Source organism: Erpetoichthys calabaricus, chromosome 12, assembly GCF_900747795.2.
Source record: "Erpetoichthys calabaricus chromosome 12, fErpCal1.3, whole genome shotgun sequence".
Lineage (NCBI taxonomy): Eukaryota > Metazoa > Chordata > Cladistia > Polypteriformes > Polypteridae > Erpetoichthys > Erpetoichthys calabaricus.
The window spans coordinates 98,761,056-98,775,583 of record NC_041405.2 but is presented as its reverse complement, the minus strand read 5'-3'; positions in this window follow the sequence as shown (position 1 = coordinate 98,775,583).

Below are 14,528 nucleotides of genomic sequence, written 5' to 3'. Positions count from 1 at the left end.
ACAGAAATATAAAATGTAATTGTTGATTTCGAAAACATTTGGAAAAGGTGTAATGGAAATAAAACTAAAAATAGGGGATTCTAGTGGAAAACGCAGCATTTGGAAATGCTATAAGCTTGGTGCTGTACAATCACTGTATGTAGACAGAGGCCTCTCCATACCACATGCAGTGATTGCCTGACCTGTATGTGACAGTTTGAATTTGAATTTGAAATAAAAAGATGAAAATAGGGTAAAAGCATATAATGTTGGTATATATATATCTATTGTATATAGAACTAGAACTTTACTGGCCAAAATCAGGGGTTGAAATTTGCCTGTATTACCATGTCTGGCAAAGTTTCTGTTTGTCCGAGAGTCAAAACCTCGTTCAACTGCTTTGAATACAGCCAAGCTACCCATTATACCAGCAATGTTTGAAATAATAAGGCCAATAAACTCCTTGTTTTATCTCTACATTTTGCCAGTTTCTCACATCTGTACCAAATATTGTTAACAGACTGGCTGTTTAGCGCACTCAAGAGAGAGCTGCTGAGATATGCCCTTCACAGATGGCTAACAGAGTGGGAAAACAGCAAAATATGAAAATTAGAAATAATAAAAAGATACACACCAGTCAGTTGGATTACCAAGTAGCCTGTGCTCTGATGATTATCAAAGAGCTTGAGGATTCAGTCACTGTGCAGTCAATCTGCAGAGGCCCTCCTGTGTCCAGAAATGAGAACACTGGAAACACACCTGGCCAAATGTGGAAAGAGAAGGTATTATGGGCATATCATTAATGATCATCAGTAGGCTAGCTGAAAAAACAAGAGAAGTCTATCAGTTCTATCAAGAACAGAATCTACAGTGGATTCACAAGCCAGAATGTACACACAAATCTGACAAGACCAAAAAGAAATAGAAAATTAGGTCCCTGGTTAAGCTTAACATAATCCTCAAAGGTACACAAGAAAGCCTGACCATTTACATCAAGATCCCATGAAGTTCTAAAGAGAACTCAACCAAATCCATGCTCCTGTCCTAGAATCACTTTCTCAAAGCCAAAAGAGCTTCAGCCAAACATACGGTCAAGAAGTCAACAGGTTAGCAAGTCTTACGACACCAAGGTCTCAAGTTAAAATTTCTGACAGGAACACCTGAAATTGTGAATGACCACTTAGTAGACAAGATCAAATCTGACATAAAAGATTTCCACCTTTCCTCCTCTTAAACAACATGAGGCATACTGTACAGTACATGTCAATGACATCCTTCTTGTTGTAGACCAGCGTTTCTCAACCTTTAAGTATCTGTGACCCGAGTTTTCATAACAGTTTTAATCACGCCCCCTTAACGTTTTTTTGACAGGAGCCCACTAATGCCAATTTGTTCTTTTTTAATTAATGATATATCATAGATGCATATTTTATTATACCTACTTAACTTTTATTGATATTTACCTAACTCTATATTTATTTTTCTAGTATCAGAATGTAGTTTAAGTTAATTTGTTTTGGTTTCAATAGATGTATTTTTCATATTTTCGATTCTTGTTTTCTGTTTTTCACATTTTCGCGGCCCCCTTTTTGTTACTTCGCGCCCCCCTAGGGGGGCCCACCCCACAATTTGAGAACCACTGGCCTATGTATAAGATTTGGAATTCTTTCTTCCTTTTTTTCTTTAATCTACAGCATCAGACTTTTACAGCCCCTCTACCTAATCACTTTATTATTATTTTTTTAATTTCCTTTGATTAGCAGGCCAGTTCCTGCCCAGTATTCACTCTATTATTGTCCTCATTGTGTGTGTAAATTCTGAGACAAAGATCTTGCTCCTTTCTCAGTTGGCTCTTGGAATATGGTCCTTAGTAACATAAAATTTTGGTCTAGAATTCCAAATTATCAGTTTACCCAATTTCAGTTTGTGCATATTCTATACTCCTCATTAGTGATATGTCATGGGGATTGCCGTAGTTATTTTTTGCTTTGCCTGTCAGTCTAATTTTCCAGATACTTTTATACACCCCTTTTTGGCACTTTCCTCTTGTTTACTTCTTTTGGCCAGCTGAATGTTGTTATCTGTATATTTAAGATATTATTTTTCTTTAACTCCACTAAGCTTTATCATGTGTGGCGGACAGCAGGGTCCCATGCCCGGCAGGGACGCCCCTGCTGCTTATGTTCCGGGGGAGTAGCCATGGACAGTTCATTACCTCCCCCTGGTCGCTTGGTGGCAGTGTCCCTGGCCAACGGTGATTCCCAAACCTCCCGCAGGGCTCCATGGGAGATGGAGTCCTCCACAGCCTGGTTGGGGCCCGGGGTGGCTGCTAGGGGGGGCTGTCTGGTTTCAACAGCCTGGCTGGACGAATCTTCGGCCCCACCCGGAAGTGCAATTAGGACCAGGTGGTCAAGCACCTGGAACGCTTCCGGGTGGGCTATAAAAAGGGCCAGCCACCACCACTCGAGGAGCCAGGGTCGGGAGGAGGAGGACTATGCTTGCGGAGGAGTGGTGGTAAAGGAAAGGTTGTTGCTGTGTTGGACTTGTGCTTTGTGGACTGTGTATTGCCTGTGGGTCACGGGGAAGACGTGCGCCCACGGGTGAAGAAAATAAAAACTTGTGTTTGTTTTATACGTGCCTCTGTGTCCATGTGTGTCGGGTCAGGTGCCTTTATAGCACCTTGTTACAAATGTTAGATACATCTTCACTTAAGCTACACCCTTTCCAAATGAACAGTTGCAGCTAAACTGTTGTTGGTATCAAGATGGAAATCATCCATCTCCTTATCACTGGTTTGTTCATTTTATAATATATTCCATTTAGTGCATCTATTACAACTTTATATACCTTGGAGAAAGCTGCTGGGGCAATTAAATGTTAATTGGACAAGGGCATTGTCTAATTGCCTTTTTAAAATATAAGTCTAACATTTTCTATCTCTGCAGGATATTGGGGGTTATTCAGTTAGTTTGTTGTAATACTCTGTCAATACTGTGGTTTTATTTTGTATTGTTATTGTACCTTTACTAGTGGACTTTGTACATGGGACTTTATCATTAATGTTTGGTCTTGGTGATTGAATTTCTTGCATTTTCACATCTGGTTAAGTCTCAATAAAACTTGATTAAAAAATAAAAATCACTAGAAGAAAAGGTTTAACATTCTTCACCAAATATCTTACCTCCAGGTCAGAAAGATTGCAGGAGATCAACACAGGAATGTAAAAATCACTTTCTCATAAATACAGCCATAATAGCAAATGCAAAAAACAGGAAAAAATTGGCCCTTGGATAGCTCCCCACATAAATGGATTATTGCATCTCTTGCAGAATATACAGTTACTACTGCCACCAACAGATTTTTACAGAGTGCAATGTACAGAGATTGGTAAAAAAAAATGCAATTGGCTACTGTGATGGACGGCCGGTGTTTCAATCCGGTCGTGACATCCCAAAGCAAGAAGAATGGAGAAAGGCAGGCTTTTCTGGATACTGCCTCCCCTGGGAGGCTAGGTGGCAGCTCCCCTGGACGGCAACGGTTCCCTGGATTCCCTCAGAGCATCCTGGGACATGGAGTTCGTTTCCTCAGCCCTGTTGGGGGCCGTGGGGGCCGCTAGGGGGAGCTCACAAAGAAACTGGGGATTTACATTATTACTTCAACCCGGAAGTACTTCAAAGTCACGAGGACGGAAGCACGCAGTACTTCCAGGCTATTTGAGGAATGAGGATGTGGCAGTTGACCTGGAGAAGAAACACTTCCAGGTCATGAACTATTTAAAGGACTTTGAAAAACCCAGCAAAGAGAGCTGGAGTTGGGAGGTTGGGTGACTAAGCTGCTGGGAGTGGAGGATTGTTTATTGTATTGTGATTATTATTGGAGAATTGTGGAGGGTGCGATGCTTTGTTCACTTTACTGGAAGAAAAATATTAAAAGTCTTCTTGGTGCTTTTTTACAAGTGTGTCTTGGATGTCTGTCTGGTGGGTTTACCGGGGCAACAGCGCCTCTAGTGGCCACACTACATAAAAACTACTTAAATAGCAATAAAAAGAGGAATATTCCGAGATGCTTCCATATCTCCACTGCTATTCTGCATAGGTTATGTGTATAAGGAAACACATTTCTCAAGTAATTTGTTATGTATAGACAGTCTTAACTAATCTGCAAAAGAAAATGTGCAACTGGACCAAAATGCAAACAGATGGAGTTTGAACTACACAAGTGCTCTAAAGTCAACATCAAAACAAGATCCAGCTAATCTCACAAAAAAGAGCTCTCGCCTGAGACACACCATGATCAGGAATCTTGATCAGGATGTCTTCTGTAGGTGTAGTAGACAAAACAAACTGAAAGATTTGTTCATAAACGGAAAAAAAATAACTACAAAACCACTTTATAGTCAATTCCGTAAAGATCTTGACAAAATTGATATAACCAAAAATGTGACTATCAATTGACTATGCAGTGGAGGACTCAAGGTTGATGGAGAGAGTCTTATAATAGCAACTGAAGATCCAGTGCTCAACACTCAGTATATCATCAAGTGACTTTTAACCAGAATGTGTCACAAACAAGAGGCCAAGAATAACCGCCCATTAATATAATATGTAACCCGCAGAGCAACCTTAAAAAAATGATTTGAAGTACAACAAGTAATTTATTACAAACTACTTCTGATGAATACTTAACTTTTACTAAGCTACTAATTAAGGTCATTAATATATTCTTCAATTCTTATGTTATCATGTGTATAGGTTATACACATGACTTTTATTATGGATACCTGTATGCATGGTCCCATTTCTAATTTACCTAATATGTGCGGGTTCTTTCATTTTTTGGCTCTGAAGAAGGAAAGATTTCCTGAAACACGTCAGCCAGCCTGTCCAAGTGGGTAACCATCCATAACTGGACATTAAGCCTACAACTCTGCGATTTTGTGTTGTGTCTCAAGGCTCATGGACTGTGGTATAGCGGGTCCAGTTTTTAAATTAAATAATCGCTGCACTTGCAGCTTAGCGAGGGGGTGAAGTGGTGTGTGGCACTTCTCTGGGAATTCGTGATGTGGGTGATTCTCACTTAAGTGCACAGGTGAGGAGTCGTCCACATCTGTAATTGTTCCTGGGAACTGCTGATTGCCACAGCTGTTCCACGTCCCCGTGATATATAGAAGCACGAGGCGACTAGTTGGGGAGGATGAAAAAAAGAGAAAAGAAAGACGGAGGTTGCAGGGAAGAAGGCAGGAAGCAGTGTGGAGAAAGCCTATGTGTGTGTGTGTGTGTGTGAGAGAGAGAGAGAGTCGAGAGAGAGAGCGAGCGAGAGAGCGCAGGCTTGCAGGCAGCTGGACAGCTGAGCCCTAGTGGGGTGTTTGGCCGACACCTAGGGTAGTCGATTGTGGTTGCTCCCGCTGAGCATTCTGTGAGGAGCAGGAGTGACCAGAAGATGGACGGCTCGCTGCGAAAGACAGCGGAAGTCAGGAGGCTTGGGAGATGGATTCTCCAGCATGAGCGTCCTGGCCGTTGGGGGAACCAAAGTCTTGGTCTGGAGAGTGCTAAACCCAAGCCAGGGATCGGGAAGCCTCCAGATCAGAACGGAGAGAGAAGGTCAGCTGCAGGTAGGGCGACTCTCTTGTTGCAAAGCCCGATGGGAGAAGCAGGGGAGCCGCTGGGTAAAAAGAAAGCAACAGGCTTTGTTTTTAAAAACACTGCTTCCAGCCGTTGTTTTAACCTTGTTTTAAAGGATTATTTTTGTTTCTATTGGATTTTAACCTCCACCTTTTACCTGTTTTTACTGGATTATTTATTTATTGAAGTAATTGTGATGCACTGTACTATTTATTTTGAACACCTTGTTTTGTTTGCTGTTTTTAATAAAAGCACTTTGCACTTTTTGCACCATCCCCTTGCTTCATTGTTATGCCTCACTGCCAAGCTCATCGGTGACATTACCGATGGTGTCGGGTTCAAGGGCTCCCAAAAGCAAGAAGGGAGCATGGAGCAGAACCTGCATCGTCACATGGACGTTACCTTGTTTACTTTTTGGAGCCTAGTGAACATACTATATGTACTTTTGTGATTAGTTATTTTATGTATTTTCACATATATGGTGACCTGAGTTTTGCTATATTCTCGGTTAAATACTAAAAGCTTTTTATTCATCAAAATGTATTTGTAATAGATTATTTGTGTGGAATAATAACCTGCTCCTCAAATCATTTTCACTAGCAAGAGGAGCGTGTCAGTCACATTATTTCTTGTTGCCCTGTGTTAAGGCTGACAGAATGGCACAACCAAATCACTAGCTATCTGCACTGGTCTATGCTTAAAAATACAACAGAAATGTCACTGATGACTGGTATGAACACAAGAGTGAAAAAGTAATAGAAAATGGAGAAGCTGCAAACATGTATGACATGTTTTTTCAAAATAGTTATACCATGTTATACCATGGAGCAAATGGACTGGACATCATAGTCTACAACAGCGGTTTTCAAACTGTGGGGCGCACCCCCCCTAACAAAAAAGGGGGCGCAAATGTTGCCATATGTGGCATAATTTCGCTATTCGTTGGGAAATTTTAGACTTGTAGCGGTGTATCGGCAGCAAAAAATATAGGAATAAATTTTATTAGGGTTTCGAAAAAACGTTAGGGGGGGGCGCCATTAAAACTGTTATGAAAACTCGGGTCGCAAATACTTAAAGGTTCAGAAAGGTTGGTCTACAACAAGAAGGATGTCATTCACATGTACTGTACATTATGCCTCTGACAATGTCAATATTGTTATCAAAGTGGTACAGATAATCAGCAAATAAAAATAACTCAAGCCTCTACTTGGAAAAGCAATTTTGTTTGTGGAGTAAGCACAAGGAATCCTGAAAATCATATTTCAAAAATTCATTGAACAGCTCTCAAGTAAAATAATCTCCACTCAGATTCTAAAAATAGTCCTCCATTTACCAGGCCATATATTTCAAAAAGTCATAAAAAATAAAACACAAAGCCTTCGGGATCGTTTTTATTTGGTGAATATATGTATATTAAAATAAAAAAAAATTACATCAGATATTGAAGCAACTATAAACAATTTTCAAAATATATAAAAACTAAAAAGAACAACATATCTAACCTGCTGCTACTAGTGCCCACCACTATTAGGATCCAGATTGAGTCCTAATAAATCCCACAACCAGTGAGAGTTTTAGAAAAAAACACACAATAACAATAATAATAATAATATTAATAATAATAATGCAACCAACCATTTCCAAATCTGTTTAATTCAGTTTGGTGCCTATGGGGAAGGTGGTGTGCATGCTCTGAATTCCGAGTCTAAGCACTGCATCAATATGATATCTGTTAATAACAGTAATTATAATAATGTTAATAATGAAAATGACAATGGGTGGTTGGCACAGTGCTCAGGGCTGCTACCTCATAGGTCCAGAAGATTGTGTTTGCACTTTCTTCTTTGTCTATTTAGACTTCACTGTGAATCGGTGGTTTAAATCGGGCCCTGTGCTAGTAAATGTGACCATGAATGTCAAACTGCTACGAGACAAATAGTTATACAGGTACTTGTAAAATTAGTAATGGATGGGTAAATAGATAATAATAAAAATAATGACTTTATTTAAAGAGCACATTTCATGTCATTTTCTAACTTGCTTAATCCAAACCAGGGTCATAGAGGGAGCTAGAGTCTACCCCAGCTATCATACGGTGCAAGGCAGGAACAAACCATGGACAGGGCACCAGTCCATCATAGAGTGAACACACACACAGACCAATTCAGCATCACCAATTCATCTAATATGCATGTCTTGGGACAACTGGAAGAAACCCACACAGATACGGGGAGTACATGCAAGCTCCATACTGGGAGGACTTGGGAAGCAAACCTGAGTCTCCTTACTGCGAGACAGTAGTGCTAACATTGCACCAATGTGAAGCCATACAATTCGTATAAGGTCATGCAGATTAAAGTGCTTTACCAATGTAAACAACATACACCAGTAGTCCAAATTTTTACATTGCTCTGAAATGGCAGCATGAAATGCTAAAAGTGTCACTATTTTTTAGATGTGTAGAAATATGTAGAGTTAAAGAATGGCATTATGTTTTTGCATTATATAAACTTTTCATTTCATATCCAATTTACTGCAAAAATACAAATTTACACCAGTACTTGAATAGCATGTGATGCTACCCGGAAAAACGTTTGACTACCTGGGACTCTAAAACTGGATTGAGAGGAATCGATTAAAGGACACATTTTTGTATGTCCCAATACTTTATGGAAGGATCTGAAATATTAAAAATGATCAGCAATATATTAGATAAAAATAAAGATATAAATATTCAAGCACAACACCATTGAAACTGAATTACATGTTACACAAGATGTAGAAATTTTGGAAATCACCATCCACCCTTCTGGGACTTTTCAATTTTGGAAAAACAAGCACATAGTTTGTTGCTAGTGTCACACACGTGCGCATGGGAGGCAGCTAAACGGCTTGAGTGACGGCAGTTCTGAGACATGCCGGGAGGTGGCAGAGTGCACTGACTCTTTTTCTCTCTTGCCTGCAGACCATTCCCGGGAGATTCCACCTGGCTCTCGTGACATCATTTCTGGGACTGAGCCAATGGAAGGAGACCTTACTGGCTCCGGCCCCTCTGACGTTACGTCCAGGCCCGAACCAATGGAGAACGAACACGTCCCTGATCCTTATGACCTCACTTCCTGTCTTCCCCTTTAAAACCCTGCCCTTTGTCCTAATTCCTCAGTCTTGTCTTGGACTCAATTGTATGCAGATCAGTGCTGTTTATTTACATAAAAATGACTTTTGCAGCCAGGATACCAGATTATAAGGGTGGCTGCCCCAAACCTTTTTCTGAGTATGTCTCGTTTTTGTGACACTGGCGTAGCCGGCAGGATGAAGAAGTCCTGGAAGAGAAGGGGACAGGACCTGCAACACATCCAGGTGGGAGCATACCAGGACCGAGTTTCCAGGCGGGGAGGGTGTCCCGTGTTTCGGAGTGGCCCGGTACAGGCTCTGCCCCCGACATGCTCCATTAGGCAACCTAGGCAGGCCGGGGAGTGTGTGGGAGGGGCTCACAGAATTGGGCTACTTCGGAAGGGGGAGGCAAAGAGGGCTGTTTGTGCTCTCTCGGGAGAGAGTGCCCACCTCCCTGTAAAACCAGAGCCCTGATTTCCACCTAGGGGTGCCCCAGACTGGCAGGTGAATAAAGTGAAAGCCTGGAGGTTCGACCCAGAGAGGCCGACCCCTCAACAAGCCTGAAGCCTATGGGCAAAGGTAGGGCAGGGGCTACGGCCACAGGAAAACACGCCCTACCAAATAATTGAACAGGTGGCTTGCTATCTGTTTCTAGATACACTACCCCAGCGCTTCACCCAGCCGGTTTGGGGTAGACAATTCAAAAATATGGCAGGGCTCATAGAGCTCGTGGAACAACAAAGGAGGGCCTCCCGACCTGGGAGGGCTGAACCGTCCCTAGGCCAACCCCAACCGGAGTATGTCCCAAAACCAGGGCTGGATTTATATGAAAAGAGGCCCTAGGCTATTCCACTTATGAGGCCCTTTCACCTTCCATTTTTAAGTTTGTAAATTACATGAGAGATAATAAAATTTTGCTAACAATTTGAATGTAGGCCCCTCTTGATCTTGAGGCCCTAGGCTGAAGCCTAGTTAGCCTATAGGAAAATCCGGCCCTGCCCAAAACCTAGCCTCCCTCTGTACAACCCAGAGTCTGCACCGACGTCTCCAGGGCCGCGGGCGCACAAACTGCTTGGGAATGAGGGGGAATGCAGGTGGAGGGGGAGGATGGGTTGGTGTGCTCTGACAAACCCATTGGCGGTCCCGCACACAGGCGTGGTGGTCGTTAACGGGTATAAAATGTCTGTATTATTAGATACCGGCAGCAACATGTCCATTGTTGCCCGCCGATTTGTGCTACCACAACAGTGGTTAAAGTTTAAGACTGGTATAACCTGTTTCCATGGAGAAACCCGCTGGTACAGGACCGCCGTTTGTGTCATCAGTTACGGAGGTTCAGTTTGGAAGTTAACCATGGCCGTCCTTCCTGAGCCTCCACACCCGGTGATACTGGGGCGGGACTGGTCTAAAATAAAAAGCGGTGAGTCACATACCACTCCTGGGGATAACTTGGGCCTAGTTATAGACGGGGATGAGCCGTCTCAAGCTGCCTCCACGCTATGTAATCAGCCGGCAGAGAGAGATGAAGCAGTCGGCCTGAGTGACGTGGCAACTCCCGGGCCATCGCGTGCCAAAATGTCATCAACCAGTGCCGTGGCGGAGCGGGAGGAAATCACGCCCCTTGAGGTCGGCGCCGACCCTCTCTCCCTTTTAAGGTTTCAATTTAGAGAGACGCTGGCTTCCTTTAAAAGGGAGCAGTGGAGTGACAATTCCCTGAAATTTGCAAAAAATGCAGTAGTCCTTGTCAACGGCCAACGCACAAACCAGTCCATGCCACAGGGTCCTCACTTTGTGTTGGATAACGACCTTCTATATCGTGTAGCAATGCATGACGGGCAGGAGAGAAGGCAACTGCTAATCCCGCAGACCTTCCGGCGGCAGGTCTGTGAGTTAGCACACGCCCATCTCCTAGGTGGCCACTTGGGCACCGAAAAAACCCTGGAGCGGATTAAGCTCCGTTTCTACTGGCCAGGAATTAATGAGGAGGTTCGTTGCTTTTGCGCTTCCTGTCCGGAGTGCCAACTGCGACAAATTCCAAGAAAGGACCGTGCTCCTCTCATTCATATTCCCCTGATTGATATTCCCTTCCATAGAATTGGGGTTGATATAGTCGGACCTCTAGAGCCCTCAGCCCGAGGACACAAGTACATTTTAGTCCTTGTGGATTATGCTACAAAATACCCCGAAGCTGTTCCTTTGCGCTCAGCCACTTCTAAAGCAATCGCACGGGAATTACTAGGGGTCTTTTCCCGCGTGGGTATCCCCAAGGAAGTCTTGACAGACCAGGGGACACCTTTCACCTCAGAGACGTTCAAGGAGACTGCCAAGTTACTGAAAATAAAGCATTTAAAGACCGCGGTGTACCATCCTCAAACCGACGGTTTAGTGGAGAGGTTCAATCAGACTCTCAACCAAATGCTGTGTAAGGTGGTCATCGAGGATGGACGGAACTGGGATCAGCTCCTCCCCCTCGTCCTTTTTGCCTATCGGGAAGTCCCTCAAGCCTCCACGGGGTTCTCCCCTTTTGAACTGCTGTATGGGCGACAATCCCGGGGCATATTGGATATTTTAAAAGAAGGATGGGAAGAAGAGGCTCTTCCCTCTTCAAACATATTAGAGTATATCGCACAATTACGCGATAGATTTGGAAAGATACGGCCCCTCCTTAAAAGTCACATGGAAGAGGCCCAAGCAGCACAGGCCCGTTATTATAACCGCGGCACGTCTCTCCGGGAGTTCCGCCCGGGAGATTGGGTCATGGTCCTAGTGCCTACCTCCCACTCGAAGTTGCTTGCCCATTGGCAAGGCCCATATGAAGTTAAGGAGAGGAAGGGACTGGTCGACTATTTGGTGAGTCAACCGAATCGTCGGCCGAAAGAGCGGGTTTATCATGTGAACCTGCTGAAACTGTGGAAGGACAGGGATCCCGATCCCTCCTCCAGCCAGCCCCGCTCACACCCACAGCCTTAACTTCGGTGCGGACTTAAGTCACAGACAACAGCAGGAGCTGGAAACAGTTATCCGGGCCGTTCAGGAGGTAGTCAGTGAGAACCCTGGACGGACCTCTCTGGTTGAGCATAACATTGTGACAGAGCCGGGGGTTATTGTCCGTGAACGCCCGTATCGCCATCCCGAGGCAAAAAGGGCTGAAGTGGAGCTTGAGATCAAGCGCATGCTGGAACTAGGAGTGACTGAGGAAAGTTATAGTCCCTGGTCCAGTCCCATTGTGCTAGTTGGTAAGCCTGACGGGAGTTGGAGGTTTTGCAATGACTTCCGTTGGCTTAATCAAGTCTCCCAATTTGATGCCTATCCAATGCCACGAGTGGACGACCTCCTCGAGAGGCTTGGACAGGCTCAATATTTGACCACACTTGACACGACAAAAGGGTACTGGCAGGTTCCTTTAACGGACTCCGCAAAGGAAAAAACGGCATTTAGTACCCCTAGTGGACACTGGCAGTATTGTGTCCTTCCATTTGGGTTACACGGGGCCCCTGCAACCTTCCAGCGTCTGGTGGACAAAGTGCTCTGGCCTCATAATTCATACAGTGCTGCCTACCTGGATGACATGGTCATCTATTCCAGCACATGGAAGGAACACCTACAGCATGTCCAAGCGGTATTGCGGGCACTTGGTGAGGCCAGGCTCCAGATTAATCCCAAGAAATGTTTCTTCAGATTAACCGAGGCCAAATATTTAAGGTACATGGTGGGTCGGGGAACTGTAAGGCCACAGTGCTCCAAGGTAGACGCCAATTTGAAATGGCCCCGTCCGCGAACCAAGCGGCAGGTCCAAGTCTTTCTCGGGTTAGCGGGGTACTACCGCTGGTTTGTGCCCCGGTTCTCAGAGAGAGCGGCACCCTTGACTGATTTAACAAAGAAGAGGGCCCCGAACATTGTGGCACCTAACTTTTCTTTGCCTTTCATCCTCCAGACGGACGCTTCGGACACAGGCTTGGGAGCAGTGCTGAGCCAAAGCGTCGATGATGTGGAACACCCCATCATGTACCTGAGCCGGAAACTGTTAGACCGGGAGACCAGGTATGCAGCTGTGGAGAGGGAGGCTTTGGCGATTAAATGGGCGATTACTCAGCTTAGGTACTACCTGTTGGGCCGGGAATTCACCCTTGTCACGGACCATGCACCCCTACAGTGGATGGCCCTGCACAAGGAGTCGAATCCACGGGTCACCAGGTGGTTTCTTGACCTACAGCCGTATAAGTTTTCGTTCGTTCATCGCTGAGGCTCTCTACATGCCAACGCTGATGTTCTTTCCCGGGTTCACAACCTCTCGGTTAGGGTCGCCCGACCCGACGGGTCTGGGCTAAGGGGGGGGGGGCCTTGTCACACATGTGCGCATGGGAGGCAGCTAAAGGGCTTGAGTGACGGCAGTTCTGAGACATGCCGGGAGGTGGCAGAGTGCACTGACTCTTTTTCTCTCTTGCCTGCAGACCATTCCCGGGAGATTCCACCTGGCTCTCGTGACATCATTTCTGGGACCGAGCCAATGGAAGGAGACCTTACTGGCTCCGGCACCTCTGACGTCACATCCGGGCCCGAACCAATGGAGAACGAACACGTCCCTGATCCTTATGACCTCACTTCCTGTCTCCCCCTTTAAAACCATGCCCTTTGTCCTAATTCCTCAGTCTTGTCTTGGACTCAATTGTATGCACATCAGTGCTGTTTATTTACATAAAAACGACTTTTGCAGCCAGGATACCAGATTATACGGGTGGCTGCCCCAAACCTTTTTCTGAGTATGTCTCGTTTTTTTGTAACACTAGTTTAATTCATTCAGGAATGTGCATTTTATTTTGGGTTTTTGACTAGAGCATTTAAACCATCCTCCCCACAAGTTAAAGCAGCATATAAATTTCAAATATTAAATAAAGACATTTATAATCACTTAGTCACCAAAATGGTGGCAAATTCCAAATACACCCAATTGTCAACAGAAAATTTGAAATGGTTGTTAGCTGTGCAAAATGAAATTGAAAGTGAGAAAGTAAAAATAAAATGTCATAAAATCCCAGAGAGCTTCTCTAGGGTCTGCTTGGCAAATCCTTTATATCTCTTATGCTGGAAGATATTGGAAAATCTGTGCTGTTGTCACTAAATGTGAGACAGAAACACTTGTTACTTTGCCACACTCTATTCCCAGGATTCTGGATTCATATTCTGAGCTGGGCGGTGTTTATGTAGAGTTTGCACTCACTCCTCATTTTTTTTTGTGTGTCCTTTGGGTGCTTAATTTCCTTCCATCATCCCAGAGATGTGCATTTTAGGTCAATTGGCACAGTATGTGTGACCGATTCTGGCAGTGTTCATGACTGTACCTTAAAATGGCTGCTTCCTACCTTCCTGCCTTTTGTCCAAAACTGCCGAGTTCCTGATGACTGTAGATTGCATAATATATTAATATATAGTCATCTTGACCATTTTAATTGTTAAGTAAAGAAACAATTTCAGCTTAAATGTGACACCCTTTACAATCAACTGAAAAGCATAATCCCTATAAGGTACAATAACTTTTTCTCTGTAACCCATCTTTTATTCATTGAAAAATAAATTCTTCTCATTAAAAAATGATCAAACATGTTTATTCTAAAAAAAATAAAAAATATATGGCTAATATAAAAAATACTGAGCAACTGCTAAAAAAAAAAAAAAGTATAACTGCAATTGTGATTATAAACGCTAGGTGTCACCCTTGTGACTTGTTTCAAGAGAATGGCACAAAAGATGTTATCTAAATCAGAAATTACACCAGAGACAGAGTAGCAGCTAATCTATTTTTAGAGTCACAACTAT